This window comes from Achroia grisella, unplaced genomic scaffold, assembly GCF_030625045.1.
Source record: "Achroia grisella isolate CSIRO2021 unplaced genomic scaffold, CSIRO_AGI_Agris_v1 utg1295, whole genome shotgun sequence".
NCBI classification, from domain to species: Eukaryota; Metazoa; Arthropoda; class Insecta; order Lepidoptera; family Pyralidae; genus Achroia; species Achroia grisella.
This window is the reverse complement of record NW_026712613.1, coordinates 500,870-520,696: the sequence shown is the minus strand read 5'-3', so window position 1 is coordinate 520,696 and position 19,827 is coordinate 500,870. Positions and strand designations below refer to the sequence as shown.

The following is a 19,827-nucleotide window of genomic DNA, read 5'->3' as shown; positions in this document are numbered from 1 at the left end:
TATTTACTCTTAATATCTGTAATTGTATATCTTATTATTATCTGTAATGCATAATTGTAAAACTGTTATAAAATAAATTAATATGTGTAGTAATATAATAAATATAATACTCCTATTTACTCAACTATGACTGATCATATTGAAAAGTACCATTCAATATAAAGTCTCAAAATTGCATCATATGTTGATACAAGATAGACATATATTATTAAATAAATAAGATCTATAGATAAAAATAGATATAGAGAGCCAGAATAGATTTACCAAAATTTTGAATTAATTCCTTGTACATGAGATAAAACAAACATATCTTTACTATAAATACACATGAACTTTCTTTCTACCGGGGATGTTATGGATATGAAATTTCGGATACGGATGCGGATATGAAATTATTTCGGATTATCCGTTAGTTTCGGATAATTTCGGTTACGGATATTATTTTCTTAAAGAATTTCAAAAGTAAAATACAAATAGCTAATAAAATGTTACATAACGTGTCTCAATTTGGCTCCGCCCCTATCCAATATTATCCGAAACTTATTTCGGATTCGGTTACGGTTACGAATATTTTTTTATATCGGATATCCGATAGTTTCAGTTACGGTTACGGAGCATCTCTGCTTTCTACTTAAGATTCCTTGTGAATTCATATTCATTAATTTGGGTTTTTTTACTTTGTATAAAGTTTCTATATCATTGTTGTATTGGTAACTGAATAAAATTTATCCCAACATATATAAATGTACATAAATATAGTAGTAGGTAGTATATAAACTTAGATTGTTTTCCTTCTATATAGTGTATATGTATGTAATCTTCCTAAGTTGGCATATTCTGAAACTAAATACTAGCTTAGTTTGATGTAAAAAATAAATAAATACTTTTTAAAAGATAGTATAAAAATTAATGTGTACAAAAATACTTTAAAGCACCGAATGGAACGCGGGCTACATATATTTACCGACCGAATATCTCGTTTATTATGGTGCAAAAAATAAATAAACACTTTTTAAAACATAGTATAAAACTTAATGTGTACAAAAATACTTTAAAGCACTGTATACAACGCAGTCTACGTACAATATGCGTCAGTCAACCGCAAGTCGCGTGTACAAAACCATTCACATCACTGGAGTTGTGTTGCCACTGCAGTTCAGTATAGCACTTCGTAAACTGTCGCCTTTTTATCACCACTGCCGGTCACAATGAACTTATCGTCCGCCGATATATCACAACTGAGCACCGATGATGACTCTTTCGACTGCAAAAAATATAAAAATATTTTGTAAAAATCATATAGAAATAACCCTTTTTCAAATAACCTTAATATAAGCACTTTAGAATAGTCATTTTTTTTTATTCTATCACTCATTCTGAACGCAGACTAATCACGTGAAAAATGAGAAAGAAACAAGTATATTGCTCTTTTAAAGAAATATTGTTTTAAATAAATACACATTAACAAGGCATTAAAAATTGTATAGGAAGTCTTTACTTTTTTAATTTTTTGGTTACTTTATGAGCGACATGTCAAAAAAAATATTTTTTATTATATTTAAGTAATTAAAAGGTCGCTCACTCTTGCCCTAGACCACCAACGCTATCAAATGAATAAACAAACAGTATACCTGAAACAAACTAGCCCCATAAGGCGTACGCCACGCGTTTAACAAATTGTCCTTGCCCGTTGAGACGAACCACTTGCCGCTGGCTGCGAACTTGAGAGACAGCACGCATGACTCGTGAAGCAGCAGTTGGTACCTGTCCGGCTTGCCTGCGTGCAGCACTTCCACGTGGGAATTCTCCATGCCCACTGCTAGCCAGGACCCTGCGGGGAACAGGTTTCATCATACATTAACTAGCTAGTTGACCTCCTCAACTTATTCTACATAACATTTACTTCACATTTATCATTATATTTCGCCTAATTTACATATGTTTTCAAGTTATTCTAATGTATAGGCTATATTATTGTAAAGTTTCATCAAAATTCGTTCAGTAGTTTATGCGTAAAAGAGTAACAAATATCTATGCATCCATCCATCCATCTATACTCACAAATTTTAACGTTATTAGTAAGATCATAACTAGCCGGATTTGCAGGTCTGCTTTGATCGCAATCTGCCACAGTACCGCCGATACACCACACCCTTCGGCCAGTAGTCCTCCTTCATGTAGGTGGACAGCATGTCGTTGGGGACCCGGGCCGGGATATTGGTTAGTGCATACCAGTAGGGCAGTATCCTAACGAGAAGATTTGGCTGGCGAAGTCATGTTGATGCAGCTGGCGTCCCTCGCGTAGATCCCAGGACCGGACGGTGTTGTCGAGACCGCCGGTCCACAGCCGCGTGCCGTCGGGACTGATGTCTATACACGATGCACCGTCCGTGTGACCTGACACACAATTACTAGTTTAATACTGGTCATGTGATAAATACCATTGAAGCAGTTACGGCTTTAGAAGTAGCGACCACTGAAAATTTAGGAAGTTTATTGTGAAATGTATATTCGACATTTCGAGTCGAGAATTTTATATTAAAAAATATTATGATTTGTGTCCTCTATAGTTTGTTTGTTGATATTACTGTTGTGGTTGTGAGCCTTTTACCAAATACATGTTTTACTTTTATAATTCACTATATTTTTTTACACATTTTATAAATCTGTACAAGTTGCTTTATTGTTAGAAACCGCTTATCTTTTAACCACTTAAGCATAAAGGATTATAATGGAAAAAACATATTTTGTTTGTTAAAAAAAAATACAGTAAGCCTTTTTCCCAAGGTATTAGTACAAGTACATTCTGTGGTTTACAAAATGTCCCGCCACTCATAGGTCTTTTGGCATATGCCTCCTCCAGATCTCTCCATTGAGCTCTGTATTAACCCCATTGATATTTGTAATAAATAGATTAGTTTAAACTTTATATTCTTCATTCAAATACACAATTAACAGCAAGATTAGGTTAATTAAAAGATAGATGTAAAATCATACCTTTTATATATTTTAACTTTTTAAAATTAAAATATAAGCCGCAAAGGAATTTGAAAATTAATATTAATAATATTTTAACAATAACAATTTTTTAATAATAATTACCTTGAAATTGCCTAACTAATGTTTGGTTCTGGAGATCCCAAACTGCTATGTTGCCATCCGAACAGCAACTAAAGCATACCTGTTGACAAACAATGTATGGTTGGTACGGTGATCGCAACAATTAAAATACCTACAGTTCGATGATTTATTTTTGGACTACTCTAATGCTGTTAATAACTCTAATGCTGTTGGCCGCAGCTGGCCTTTACAGCTTCACCGGACGATAGGGGGCGAGTGCAGATGGCATTCCAAACCCGCGGTAGAACTTACGGAGCGGCTGAAGGCCAACTCCCCGAGTTCGATGATATACATATGAAATTACAGGATAAGATGCATTACATGACAGTCGACTAGAATGACAATAGAATAGAATAGAAAATCCTTTATTCAAATAAACTTAAGCAGTTTTGATTAGTCATCACAATTTTTTAAATCTAACACTCATTCGGAAAGCTGTCTCACCATAAGAAGTACAGGCAACGAACTTGTGGGTTGCTGTTAAATAATCGTTGTAAGTTTACATTTTTAAGTTAAAATTTGAATACAAACTGACAACTAACACTATAATTTATATACTTAATCTTATTTTGTATTTATATCAGGGTCAAATATAAATACAAAATAAGATTAAATATATAAATTGTATCATGGATATTACATGATAGCATAATGGTTGTAGTGCTGTTCATGTACACAGACGAGGGTTACCACTGAACATAAACATGTATCTAACGCCTCAGAGATGCCTAAGGTTTAAGATCTTCATATCAGCAGTACTATCCTTATAGATATCCTTCATCATCATCTGCTTCTTGCTTATCCCATTTATTTGGGGTCGGCGTAATATGTTTTTCTCTTCCATTCATCTCTGTTCGCAGTCATTCCGTTATTTACTCCCTTTCTCACCATATCATCTTAGAGATATCCTTATAGATATAGAAATATTTAATCAAATAAATTTATATATGCACTTTTGAACAGTCATATTTTATTCTATAACTCATTCGGAACAGATTCATTACAAGAAGAATGAGCAAGAACAATATTTATATTGAGCAGCAATGCTGCTCTTGCTCTTAAATAAATTTGTTCTAAGTAAATACACATTAATAACAATTAGGCATGCTACAATCAACATAGAACCCGCTACACACTCAATCTTTGTGCAATCAGATAATATTGTTGGCATTTATGTATTGTACATTAGCGTATTACATTAGTGTTTCTAAATATATATAACTCAAAGGTGACTGTCTGACATAGTGATCTATCAACGCACAGCCCAAACCACTGGACGGATCGGGCTGAAATTTGGCATGCAGGTAGATGTTATGACGTAGGCATCCTCTAAGAAAGGATTTTGTTTAATTCTACCCCCAAGGGGATAAAATTGGGGATGAAAATTTGTATGAAACTTTGTTAATTTTAAACCGATCAGGTTGAGACTGCATGCATAAAGCTACTATGTCGTAGGCATCCCCTAAGAATTTTCATAAATTCCATCCCTAAGGGGATAAATTAACGCGAGCGAAGCCGCTTGCAAAAGCTAGTTATACATATAAATCTTCCTCTTGAATCACTCTATCTATTATCTTATCTATATATCTATTGCTGAAAACTGCTATAAAATCCGTTGCGTAATTTAAAAGCTATTAGTTAACAGACAGCGGCGGAGACTTTGTGTATCTATGTAAAGATTACTATAACAAGTGTCAGTAATAATAATGTAATAATCTCAGGACAATTTACACAGCGCCATCTAGACCCAACTTAAGTTAGCAAGCTTGTGTTATGGGTACTAGACAACTGATACAAATACATAGATATATTTTTTTCGTAAATACATACATATTATACATAGAAAACACCCAGACCGATACAAACAATCATACTCATGAATACAAATGTTTGTGCCGTGCGAGGAATCGAACCCGCGACCATCGGACGTAAAGCGGTGTGCTAGACCACTAGATCGCCGAGGTCATCAATGGTAGTTTAGACAAAAGTTATTGATTGAAATGGTTCTAATTCAATTAACGCCGTTCTCCTACAGTTTGGACCATTTTCAAGGTTTCTTAAATAATTTTTAAAAATACTAATTTAAAAGATATAAGCGAAGTATCATGATGAAGCATGGCCTGTAACAATCTAATTTATTTTGTTTATTTTAATTGCTTTGTTTAATGTCTTTGTCATGTAAGATTAGACTTAAAATATTTTGAATTTGATATTCATCATTACATAGTATGAAACAAACTCGCTGTCGCTGTCTGTCCCTATGTATGCCTAAATCTTTAAAACTACGCAGCGGATATTATTTTAATAGTTTTTTTAATAGATACACTAATTCAAGACGAAGGTTTATATATATATATAATAGCTGGTACTATATAAAGGTTGAATGGTTATAATGCGTAGACGGTACCTTGGAGTCGGGGCTGATGGCGAGCGCGTAGCAGGCGGGCGCGGAGGAGGTGAGCTCGGCTCGCATGCGCGGCGTGGGGGCCGCCAGGTCCCAGATGGACAGGTTCGACGCCTCGCCGCCCACGATCAGCGTCCGCCCGTCCGGCAGCAGCTTCACCGACCGGATGTAGTTATCCCTTTGCTGCCGAATTATATTTTCTTATATATATAACTTTAATGCATGTAATACAGGGGTAAAAGTGCATATGGCGGACTTAATATCTAGTGGTATATTTTATTAGTCAACCATGGGTGCTTTTATAAGTAGTGAGTATGGACGGATAGGTGGATCTTTCTTACATTTTCACGCAAAAACTAATGAACAGATTTTGATGAAACTTTACCATAATATTAAGCTTATACATCAGAATAACATAGGCTATAATTTAAAAAGCTATTATGTACATTGAACGAAAGTACAGTACTTTCGTTTGCATTTTATTGTAATCAGATAATAAGAAAAGTATAGGCATACGGGACAGTTCTCAGAATTATTAATATTTATAATTAGATATTAGGGAAGTACAACGTAGGATTCTCCCCGTGCGCCACCGCGCGAGGACACAATACAGAGGTGGGACACAGGAGAGCGTACGCACCAGGCAGTCGAGCTGCGAGAGCGGCTCGGGCGCGGCGGCGGCGATGTCCCACAGCTTGACGCAGCCCTTGCCGCCGGTGTAGGCGTGGCGCGCCGCCAGCGCCACCGCGCACACCACCTCCCCGTGCGGCAGCGCACCACCGCGCGCGCGCCCCGCGCCACCCCCGCCGACCCCGCGCCCTCCGCGCCGCCCGCACCCCCCGCACCGCCCGCCGGGAACGAGTACGCACTGTGGCCAAACAATACCAACTGCTAGGATGGAAGGTGATTGTTAGTAATGGTGTTCCCATTGCTAGCAATGTGCCATGTTAGCACACCACCTCCCCGTGCGGCAGCGCACCACCGCGCGAGGACACAATACAGAGGTGGGACACAGGAGAGCGTACGCACCAGGCAGTCGAGCTGCGAGAGCCCGGCGGCGGCGAATCCATAGTGTTAACCACTATGGATTCCAGGGGAACCGCATTCCTGGTTATTTAACGATAGGCAAACTGACTTGACTTTGTGTTCATCTTATCATCCACTGGTGCCCCTCCAGCGTAAACCTTTAGCGCAGACGGGTGCACCATTCCATTATCATCTATGACAAAAGAAAACAATCGTACCGCCCGCACTCAACGAGCACGCACTGCGGGTAATACCAATGACAATAAAACGGAACAAAGATATATAAAATAAAAAAATAAAAAAAATTAGTCCATAAGCATGGCACTAATTCCTAGATACTTCCGTCCAATTCATCCTCGGGCCGAGCCGAGGTTCGACTCACTACCTATCATCCTCAACTGATGTATGATCGTTAGCGAAGGTACATCACTCAATTATCACCCATTAAAAATAAGTTAATAGTATAATATAATAAGGAGCGATATACTGACGCCTTGGGCGGCGCGATGCCGTTGGTCCTGACGTGCGCGTCGTAGGCGTGGGGCGCGTGGGGCGCGTGGGGCGCGTGGGGCGCGGGGCCGGGCGCGGCGGGCGCGTGGGGCGCGGCGGGCGCGGGCGCGCGGTACGCGTACGACGGGAACCCGTACCGCGCGGGGCCCGTCGGGGTCGGCGCGCGCCCTAACTTCGGTCCTGACGGCGTCCCCGGCTTCTCCTGTGCGCCAGTATTACAGTATGCATTAGCACAGCATTACTACTTTGGGATTATATTACCTACATTATATTCATAAGTACATTCATAAAGAAAAAATATTCACCAAGTAAACGAACTAGAAAAATATTCAGGTCTAATGTGGTACATTCCAGCATGTGTATAAGAAAAATAAATTATATTATGGATGCATTTTATAGTTAATATAGAAATTGTAACTTACGTCCTTTGAACTTTTAGGTGTGGATCGACTTGACGAGGAACCCGATCTGGAGGGCGGCCTGGGTCCGTTCTCCGTTCTCTCGCCACCATCCGTTCGAACACTTGGAGATCCTCTCTCTTCCTACAATAAATAAAAAATTAAATTAGATATTTTAAAAGTATACATAATTATTTTCAACTCTCCATTCTCTAACCCTGGAAAAGATTTTTTATCAAGATATTTTTTTTATTAGGCCAGTGTTATCACTCGTACTAAAAATGTTAAGATACGATAAATGTTATAATACTGAAATTTTCTATAACTATAAGTTTCTATTTCAAATTTAATGATATATTCTTGACTTCATTACACACTCCACTTTCTTCATTACACAATATACTGTTAGTGAAAGTATTCCCCTCAGATCAAAGCTCTATATTCGTGCTAAAGTGGAACGTGATTATGACAGCCCGAGTCGAAGTACGAACTCTTACGTTGTCCTCAGATAAAAATTGTATCCGTATGGCAGGAGTTGGCCTTTAGCAGCTCAATAAGCTCTTACATACGTTTGTAGTGTCATTATAACAGTTCGTAAAAACTACTTAATCAACTTTTATATCATTTCGTACACTGTCTGTAATTTGAATTACCTTAAAATATAGAACCGTTTTTAAACTATAGTATGTGATTCACTAATCATGACACATAAATATGCATTTGATAGATATATCTAGATGTGTCTTCTAAGACCTAGTTTAGCAATTAATATTATCATTGACCAGTTTTAGTAGATCTTAAAATTACTGTTCAAAATATCATAAACACCTTATTATGTCTTTTCAAATAGGTCTGCCCTAGTTTAAAACTAACATTAATTATGCCCAACCTTAGTAGAGGCATTAAATTATTCAACTATTTAAATTCCTGCAAATAAATTTATACAATTCTTACTATTAAATGACTACGAAAAAGAAGTTGAATGTCCTTTTCATTATATTTTTTTTTTTGTGTTTGTTACTTCAAAATAGCAAAGTTATCTATGGAACAATTTGGGAATTTTCTTTCTGTCTATTACGAGATTAATATTAACCCTCGTTCACGAATACCATCTTACCTCGTTTGCCACATCTACAACAAGATCTTGGTCACTTTTTTCCGCATCGCTATCCTACAATTTAATAATTTATTATTAGTCATATTAATTTTGTCACTTCTTTATATACTATATATAAGCTGTCTTGTTTCACTTCGATCGTAGCGAAATTTTGTGAGCCATTTCGTTTGATAGAAAAGCGTCATGCCTGAACAAGCGTTGATGTCTGGTAGTTGCTGTGTACGTATTAATTTAAGTGTCTTTTAAAAAACAACAATTATTGCTAAATTCATTATACTTTCGACGATTGCCTTTGAAAAATAACTATTACTGCTACTTTCATTTCAATCTCCGGAGAAAAAAGAGTGGTGTCACAAGTTTAACACGTCTGTGGCATTATAGCTACCTATACTAACAAAAAACACGTAATTATCGTGTTTTTTTTTATTTCCGATATCATGATAGTTTTTGCTATAATTTACGAAGATGTGTTCAGGCGTTTGAAGGCTATTAACTTATATTTAGGTCAGGTCGATTTCACCAGCGTTTAGGTAAATGTTTTAAATTTAATTGTATATCTTCTAAATTTGATTTGATACTCAAGGGATTTCGAAAATATAAATATATTAAATATCTACCTAAGAGTAAATAAAACACACGCATAGTTAAAAATTGCTCAGTTGTATAAAAAACAAGCCTATGTTTTATATAGGAAAGATATGTTTCATTATATTTTATTATTATTCATTATGAGAGTTTATTTAAAAAAAAAATTAATAGAAATGACAAATCTTAAGTAGTTTTTTTCAAAATGTATGTAATAATTATATATATTTTACCATAACCTAACAGAATGAGAAAATTAAATAACGTGTAACTTTAGTATTTTTTATGCAAATTGATTAATGGCATAACATTATCTACTAATAATACATCATCATTGCCTTGTCTTTATCCCATTATTTGTGGTCGGAGCAGTATGTCATTCTCTTCTCTCTATCGGCCGTCATATCTGAGCATACTCTTCTTTTATTCATATCATCTTTCACACAATCCATACATCCCCCTCCGAACGATCACTCATCCAATTCAAACGGGGATCGATATTACGACGACCTGAGCCGAGGTTCGAACCCCTAGTGGTGCCCTCAGACTAAAGTCGTATCCGTCAGGCAGGAGTTGGCCTTCAGCCGCTCCATAAGTCCTTCCGCGGGTTTGGAATGCCATCTGCGCTCGCCCCCTAACGTCCGGTGAAGCTGGAAAGGGCAGCTGCGGCCAACAGCATTTGAGTAGTCAGAAAAAAAATCCATCCATCTTTTATTAGGGTGTCCCCTCCCTTTACATCCATCCACATGCATACTAATAATATATATATATATATTATCTCTAGTTGAGAGAATAAGAAAAATAAACAACATTGAATATTCAGTAATTTTTAAGTAAATTGAATTGATATTACTCGTAATATTTGGCAACTTTTATATATTAACTTGCATGATGTTGGCATATAGTAGTTTAAATTTTATTTGTGAAAGATATAAAATATCAAAGTATATCGTATAACAGCAACTACCACCGATCTGAGTTGACACAATCGTAAAAGCAACGTGTATAAGGAAGCGACACATACACTACACAGACTCACATGACTGTGTACCTTCTCCTCTTTTCTCCTTTTCACGTCCAACGCTTCCGGCTCGACGGGTGAGCGCGGACGGTACTTTTGTTCCCGCTCGTGTGGTGACACCGACCGCCTCTGTAGTAAGCAAATATACATATTATTAAGTTATAGTGATAGGTTTCCAGAATATATATATATCTGTGGAATATTGTTATCTATGGTAAAAACTTAATAAAGTACGGTTATGGCTTGACATGTTACATCTTGTATGAATAGCCGACCCAGTAACAAGTTTAAAGTGTTTAATTATTAATGTGTCTGCCTTTTACTGGTACTTTTGGGATTACTCCAGATATGGATTTATGCCAGCAGTCTTGCTTCAAGCATATGATAATTTGTGTGTGTGTGTGCGCGCATGAGAGAGGGTGTGTATTAAAGAATTTAGATATACCTGTTGTAATACTCTGGAGTTGACGAGCCGGTCGTCGTCCCGGGGCGGCTGGTGCGGGTGCATGGGCGGCGCCGGGCCGCCCGGCAGCAGCGGCGGCTTGATGTCAGCCGGAGGCGGCAGCTCCACCTGACGACCAAAACGACCTTTACACTTCTCTACGAATATATAATATGCTAGCTGCTAACTGTATGCCGCATTGTGGTTTTCTAACAAATGCAAGGATATGTTTTTTTTTTCTTTTTTAAATTTGTTTAGATATTAATTTGTCACTGTCATAAGAAGCCGGAAGGCGTGAATTCTTGAAGAAGTCTATTCTTTAACACTAATCTACTTCTATAATAGTATTGCCTGAACTTACTTGAAACATATAAGGTATATAGAGAATAAATGAACCAATAATAATATTTATAAAATGAAACTGTATTTTTGTAATCATATATAGTATTGTAGTATATATAGTCTTTGGCATAATTAATGTTGTTGTTTATAACGTAATCTGTGCACTTGACAGAGTCTGGATTGTAAAAATGGCGGGAACGGCCTAATTAAATGTGAAGCGCAAATTAGTATTTTATTTATTTAAATACAGTACAAGTATAAGCACATTTCAAAGTAATAAGAGCTGAGTTTCTTGTCAGTTGTTCTTAGGACTTCGAAATGACGATAGATTTATCATATCATAAGTCTGTAATAGACCTTTATGATAATTTTACCTAAAGATATTTTGATTTTTATGGTCCTTCGAGCCGGAATTAATAGTACACAAGTACATCTAAGTGCCTAGTCCCTTATGATCTCGCTTGCGTAGAGAAGATTCTATGCGCAAGCTGTGAATGAACTTCGTGGGCGGGCGGCGTGATCTTCTCGCTCGCATAAAGGGTTGTATGGGAAGGTTGTGAGCGCGTTTGTTTGTTTACCTTGTGTGGGGGCGGCGGCAGGTGCGGCGGCGGCGGCGGGCCGGCGCCGGGCGCGAACAACAGCCCGCCCGCGCCCAGCAGCCCGCCCGCGCCGCCCACGCCGTGCGACAGCCCCGCGGACGCGTGGATCTGTTGCTGAAATACAACCAATTACAAACTATAATTATGTTAGAATATCATGTAAGACAAATCATTGGTTTAAATTTATTAGTGCCACTAGCATCTAAACTAGGCCGTGCCTGTGTCTTAGATGCCAGTTCTCCCAATGACATTTATAAATAACTATAATAATATATATATATATAATAACTATTTCATTTGATTTAATTTAAACCTATGCAGTACACCTGCATGCGTTTGCAATACAAAAAGGTTCATAGCTCAGTGTGCAGAATCACTCGAGGAACGAAACTTTGATTTTCAGCTATATCCTCGAGGTTACACTACACCTTTCTTACTGATTATTTAAAAACCTTATGGTTTTTGGAGCCGCTAGAAATTCTATTTGTTCTTATAGTAGTATTTTTTTAATAGTATCTGGATATCAGTATATAGTATATTATGGATGTATAAATAGTAATATCGTATATTACATAGAGATACTGATATTAGTGCAACATTTAATTGAATAAATTTTAAATTTATAATATTCAGTTACCTATATAAGGGCGTAAGGGAGAAGTAGGTGTGGCATAGGCAAATATATTTGATAAATACATGTAACACTTTATGATAATATTTATTAGTTTCGATCCGCACAACCTTTACTATAATAAAGGTTTCCATTTCGTAAAATCCATATAAGATGTGCCGTATATCGCTTACGAATAATGTAGTGTGAAGTGATTCCTACTTTTTACCCTGTTTAGATCTCCAACATGCAGATGTGATCTCATATATTTACATATTAGTACAAATGTAGATAGATTAGATAAATATTGTTAGATAATGTATTCTCATAATTATAGTATAAAAGATTTATACACAATTCCGTATAATACAATCAGAGAACTTGTATTATAATAACAGATCACACTTGAAAATGATTGCTCTTATACAATCATAAAATATTTGTATAGTACAAAATAAATATAAGTCAAGAAATTAAACATCTAAAATATGTACTAATAAAGTTATCTGTATAATGAAATATTTATTTAATAATCATGATTAATCTGTGTACAAAAACAGATAAGACTGTGCGACATTTTTAAAAGACAAAAAAAACTATTATACTATTATTAACTGTATTTTTTATATGTAAATTTATTTTATGGGGCCGTTCAAGTATTACGTGAGCACTATGGGGGGCAGGCGGGGTCTTTGTTTTGCTTATTTTGGATGACATGGGGGTCTAGATGATGATTACTTTTTTACACGAATGGCAACCCTCTATCTAATGGTATTGTATTAATAGCATAATAAACATCAAGTTCTATCATAGGCCACTCCTACTACTCATATTGTTTTAGATATTTATACAGGTGGAGGTCCCGGAAATGTTTTACCATATATTTAAGTATTAATATAGCTATTAAAAATAGGGATAGGTGGTACAAGGGTGTAAATTTTGGGTTATATCTCAAAACATTAAAATTAAATTGAGTGGTATATAGACGTTGGCCGTTTCTCAGACAAAAATTTCATAAAAATCTGTAAAGCCGTTTAAATGAGTTTGGTAAGAAATACCGCGACACGACAATTTTGTATATTAAATCCAATTAATATAAAATACGTAGTGAAATTGAGTTCGGAAAATTAACACCTAATTCTATAAAATACTAATCTAGGTAGTTGAAAGATCTAATTATTATTGTATTATATCTATTTTTATTATTGTATATATATTTAAAAAATATATATTAATAAGTTACGATTACATTACAAAGTTGATCCAACTGGTTTAACCAGGTGGTGGTATGTGGCAATACTGCCTATATACATAAAGAGCGTTATAGACATCACGTCATCATGTGACCCCCGTAGTATCACTCATGCGTTGCTATTCCTGAGGTCAAAGATGTCATACGTCCATACTATGTAATTTCACTACCTTATATCTTCCTCAACTGAAACACAGCTTATTATAAAAACTGCTTTGCTTAGCTAGTTTAAAAAAAAGTATAATTAATGATTCTATTATATAATTGTATAATCAATAATTCACTATTGCAAAACAAATCTCGCATTCATAGATTCAGGGTTGCCAACCTGAAAATATTTTACCTCGTACAAGAAGACGGCAAAAATCTCGTATGCTGGCGGAATTTGGCTCCCTAGTTTTTTTATTACTATTATTTATTGTGGCATAAAACTGTCAATACATAAAAATATTTAACAATTGTTAATAGAAAAGACCAAACAGTGCCGAAGCTTAAACTAACTACCTTGACCGATTTGCATAGATCAGTATTTTGTACAAACCTGTACGAGAATGAAAATGTTCTCGTATCGAAGATCAATAATCTCGTACAAACTTGTATAAGAATGAAAATGTCCTTGTATCGAAGTCCAAAAATCTACGATACGAGAATTCTCGTACGGTTGGCATCCCTGTACAGGTTATAAACTACGTGGAAAAATGTGTGTTCAACAGTGCTCGCATACAATGAAATGTGAAGTTAAAATGATAACAAAACATTTATGTCCAATTAATTTCTCCAATGACTCAGTGTTTGTTAAGTTGGTTATTGCGTTTATTTGACAACATGTTAGCTGATGCATTTCCTTAACTAACTTTAGTGCCTTATAACTAACATTACTAACATTGTCAGTAATAAAAAGTACATAAAACATTAGTTGTGTATAATCTTTAAACAATAATATTTGTCTTCTTTTGTACTGTGTTTTTGACTTTTAAAATTATTATTATTATTAAAAGCCACAAACAAAAAAATATGGAGTAAGGCACGTTTTATTATTTATTTTATTATTATTTATTATTTTGGAATCATTATTATAGATTATTATGTATTAAAACCGTCATTGCTATTAGAACACTAGACAAATAGTCACTGAGGCTCAGTCCATTCGCGGTTCATATCTCTTTATCACTAGCTATTTCCTAATTCCAGGGCTTTTATAATACCTGTCTAATAATAAAGAATCCCAAAAGCATAAATAAATGGTGTTAATATAATTTTTAAAAACAGTTCAATATTTGTTTTCGATTTCTCCATTACAAACAAAAATAAATATAATGTTAGTATATATCAAATCATATCCCGTAATCTCGAAAATGCAACAGCTTAAACATACATGGAATTAATTTCGAATTTTGTTTGAGTAAATTTAGCAACAAAAATGAACGTAATAATTAATTGTTAATCACAACAAACATAAACCAAGCACAATATCCAACTGGACTTACAAGAAGATGTTGAAGGCCCTGTTGATGTTGTTGCTGCGAGCGACGGTAAAAAAAAAACAAAAGGCTCAGTTATAAAAGTAATTTACAATGAAATTCTAATGACTTTCTTCTATGTCTTTTATTTTTGTACACAAAATGTGACAATCCCATTGTACCTATACTAAATAAAAAAAAACAACTAAAATTAATATGATACCAGTCAGGATAATAACTTGGCTGCATACGAAGCTAGCTCTGCCAATATTCCATGAAATACACCCATGTCTAACCATTTTAATTCTAGTGACTTCCATTTCGTAAAACTTTTAACACTCTAATTTCTTACATACAAATTCTCTTCATTAACTTTTTTAATCCCAAATAATTTTCCACCCTAATATTGGTGTAGCATACAAATTACATGGTACTGCAGCATGATAAATTAGTCCTTTATAATGGCAACATGTAGAAGTGTTTTTTCCCATTGATCTTTATTCACAGTCATTTCAGTAATCACTTTCTTACTTGCTATATGATTTTTCTCACAGTCAATCCATCGCTTTTTAGGTCTTACTCTATCTCTATCCACATTCATATTTAACATGTTTTCTAAAATATTTTCATTAATATCAATTACATGTCCATACCAAACATTTAATTCTAACTTCTCCAACATTGGTACTCTTTGAAATAATAATATAAGAGGCATGATACTTTAGTTCTCTGGTAGACCAACGCATGAGTTGCATGATGGACAGCACATGATAACATGATATCTGTAATGCTATTCATATTTATAGGCGACAGTTACCATTTACCATTGGATGGTTAGTACTCAGCTTGTTTGCTATTACATATACATAAAAAATACATTCACACCTCTTTGAGACATTTGTTGTTTAATTATACATATCTATCCTTATCACACCATACACCCATTTCAATATTCTAATTCCAACAAATGTAATTGCATCAATCACCTCTCTACCATCACTATCTGTGCCTCTCATTCATAAAAAATATAGTGTATTGTCATTACTATGTCACTTGTCCACAGGTTTACAACCTCTGTGATTTAATGTCAATGCACATTTCTTAACAGTATCAATAAGAAGTCAATGGCATTATTATTACTTTATTATTGTTGTTATCTCCTCATAACACTCACTTTACTATAGCTTAATAGTGAGATATTATTATACTATGCTAATTATAAATTATACTAAGTAAATACATGATGTTGAAATAAATAGAAAAGCCAAAACTAAGTAACTATGGAATGATTGAATGACACAATAAATTTGGACTAAGTATTTACAAATAAAATTCTACTCTACACATGCAATCTTCTTTTTCAATGCTGGCAAAGTTGATAGTTCTACAACAGTTTAGTAACTAGCAGCAAACCTGAATAATATTAATAAATGGAAAGATTTGACTTTATAAAACTTACCCCAATGATTGCATTGAGTTCCGACATGGTAACTTGTTTTGCCCTGTCCACAGCAGAGGCTACTTGCTGCTGATGCTCCTGTGCCAGAAACGGTAGGACTTGTCCTATTATAGCACTAAGTCTTTTTGCAATCTCTGTCTGTATAAGAAAAAGAAAGTTTTTTTTAACAAATTAAGAAAGTGAATCACAAATGAGATGTTGCTGTCAACAGCAACCACACAGTTTCCACAGCAAATTCCATAAGGTCTATTAAAAATATTTTTTTTTACATTTTTATATCTTGCAATTGGCTCATGTAGTTCTAGGAAATATGTTATGAGTATATGTTAACAGAGAACTGTACCTTGAGTGAGAAACTGTCTCATTTTATATTACATTTTTTTTCTCATTAGTAAATAAAGTCCTATGCATTATGTCTTTTAAACCTTCTGTAATCCATTGGCTCACATAGTGCTGTTGCAACCATGTCAGTATGTATGTCTATACAATCTCTATATGCTCTTGTTCTACTTCTTTCAAGACCGTGTATGTGAGTGTAGCATAGACAACTAGAAAATATTTTCTACTAGCTAACTTACATAGGTATCTTTTTATTACTATTATTTCCTACTTTAAAACTTATTTTTTAGTAAATTATAGTTTTGTAGTATTTAGCTATTAGATCTGGTAAGCAATATGTTTAAATTACATGTCTATAAAATTAAGTAATAAGGGAATTTATCTTCAGCAGACCAAATAAATTCTATACTATCTTATTGGAAAATTTTCACTAAAAATACAGCCATTTAAGAATGCTTGCATGCCAAGCATGTATAAAAACATCTTTAGTAACTTTCAGATTTATATAAATTGAATAAAATAATACAAATGTTATAAATAGATTAAAAAATATATATAGCATTTCTTATTCATACACACCTGTTTATGCATTTCTACATTTAGACCATAGGACATCTCGTAATACTGAAAAAGAACACAAAACATATAGAAATTATTAAAGATATACTTAATATTTATTATATTGTATATAGTATAAATATATTGATAAAAACATCAGCCAAGTAATAAACCTATTCTATTTACTGGATCTTGTGGTTTGTCAGATTAATTATTCATCAAGTTTTAAAAATAATAATAATTCTTTATTATGCATATACAATAGATACTCCAAACAGAACATTTTTGTGGTCATTAGAATGAACAAGATATATATGACCTATGACATATGGCCAGTCTGATGGTAAACAGTTACTATAGCCTGAAACACCAGGGGAGCCATTTTGTAGTCATATTATAACAAATCCTTTTCTAATGAATAGAAAACTACCTATTTTCATGGTTTTATTTACATTAAAAATGTTTAACAATTGTAATAATTCACTAAATAGTATATCATTATACTTTATTTAAAAAAGTTGTGTAATTTTACAGAACAGTAATGTAGCAATAATTACCATTACATAGTGCCTCTGCATTTCTGTTTTTTCACTGGCTAACTTTTCACATTCTATTTTTAACCTGAAATAAAAGTAAGTGTCATAAACCCAATTGCTTCAATATTTAAAACTCACAGAACGGTTTATAGTACACTTACGCATGATATTGAGCTTGTAAAAAGTTAAATTCCTCTTTAATGCGCTCTAAAGTGTCAGCTATCGTAAATTTTATAGATCCCGCCGTTGGCTGCGGCCCCTGAAATTAATTAACAAAACAAACACAATAAAGACAACAATTGACAAGTTAATACTTCTAAGCAAAGTTTATTAATATTATTGAGGTTAAAAATAACATAAACATAAGCGTATAATAGCTAAAATAATACAAACCCTTACTGCGCCCGCAGGGTGCCGCGACGGAGTCGGATACATTTTCCCGCTAACTTCAATATTATTAATGACTAAACACAATCAAATGTAATGCTCTTTAGATCCGTTTGCAAACACTATCGGCACCATTTCATAAGTTACAGTCCGCTACTGCTATAACACACCAAACACCGGGGATCCCGACTTACGCGCTAATGACAATGATATGCACAAAGTTTGCCTTAAAACTTTTGAATTATCAGTCATTATCATAACATAAACAACTTTTATGTATGACTACCAACAATGGTATATAAACAGGTTACAATTTGTAAATTAACAAGTACAATAAAACAAGAAACAGAGTTTATCAAAAATTTTAACCATAAATCCACGCCGTAATTTCTGTACGGCTGTCTGTCTTCTGTCTAATCTGTCTTGTCAACTCGTGTCATGTCAGGCATCCATCAATATCATAGATTAATATATTTTTTTAATCGCATCATTCAATTTCATTCTTTTAATTTAATGCAATTTACGATAGGAATTCGGATTGTGAGATATTAAATTAGTTTTAAAAATAAATGCTAAGAATTTTCAAATAATTTATTGATTTTAAGTTTGAACATAAAAGTAATGCAAAATAAGATTTATTTCTTTAAATAGCAACAATATTATTAACAATAACATTTATTGCATATAAAAATAATAATCATTATAATTATAACATTTGTTAGAAAATCTACAAAGTGTAAGTGAGATAGAAGACAACACGTTTTACATGCTGCTGTTGTGATATCGAAAACAATGCTAACGATCAATTTGTGTCATACAAATTGTAATTAATCTGAGCCCTTAGCAGGTTAGCAACAGAATTATTTTCGTAAACCATCAAAAAACATGACAATTCAAATGGCGCCATCGTTTGGTACAGAGAGAGAGTAGCTAAGCAGAGATTATGTTATGGACTATTTTAAATGTACATCAATTGTTTAGTACAATTGATATACTTTTGAAATACTCTTTTCTTTGTAAATACATAGATAATAATTAATAAGTATTGAAAACAGATCAATATAAACAATCATAATCAAGAAGACGAATGTGCGTGTGAACGTACTGTGTCCTAGAGTACCGAGACTAACGTTGATGCTTTAATCTCTATTTTCATATGTTACCGTTTTCTTCTTTAGTTTATTTTTGCCAATAAGTAACATTCAAGAAAGATTATCAAGTATTAACTTTCTTAATTTTTTGTTTTGTATTGGTGGTAGGACTGACATGGCTTGGTATTCTAATTCTGATTAATGGCAACCCAAACTTCATCGTATTGTTCGTTCTTGTTTGTCAGTCATTCGTTCGTCGTGTTCTTGTTGCAGCTGTTCGAGACGAGTGTCGTGTCGGAGTGTTTTGAAATAGATTATTTGGTTGCTTTAATTATTTGTGACGTGCATTTTCAATGATTATTCTCAGAAGAAAGTGCTGTTCCTAAAGTGGTATTTTGTTTATTGTGATATTTGTCATCAGAAAGAGAACCAATATGGATTTCAAAATAGCCGTTTTCAACGCTGCACGGGATGGAAATCTTTCACGACTAAAAGTAAGTCCCTATTCTAATATAATATTAGCCGTAAATTATTCTTAGATTTATAATAACGGATTATGTATACAAAACTA

General features: G+C 34.3%; 1 pseudogene; it reads right to left on the bottom strand.

The window, feature by feature from the left end:
• Positions 1-652: 652 nt before the first annotated feature.
• LOC131855018 (protein groucho-like) lies at positions 653-18,552 on the bottom strand (annotated as a pseudogene).
• Positions 18,553-19,827: the final 1,275 nt, after the last annotated feature.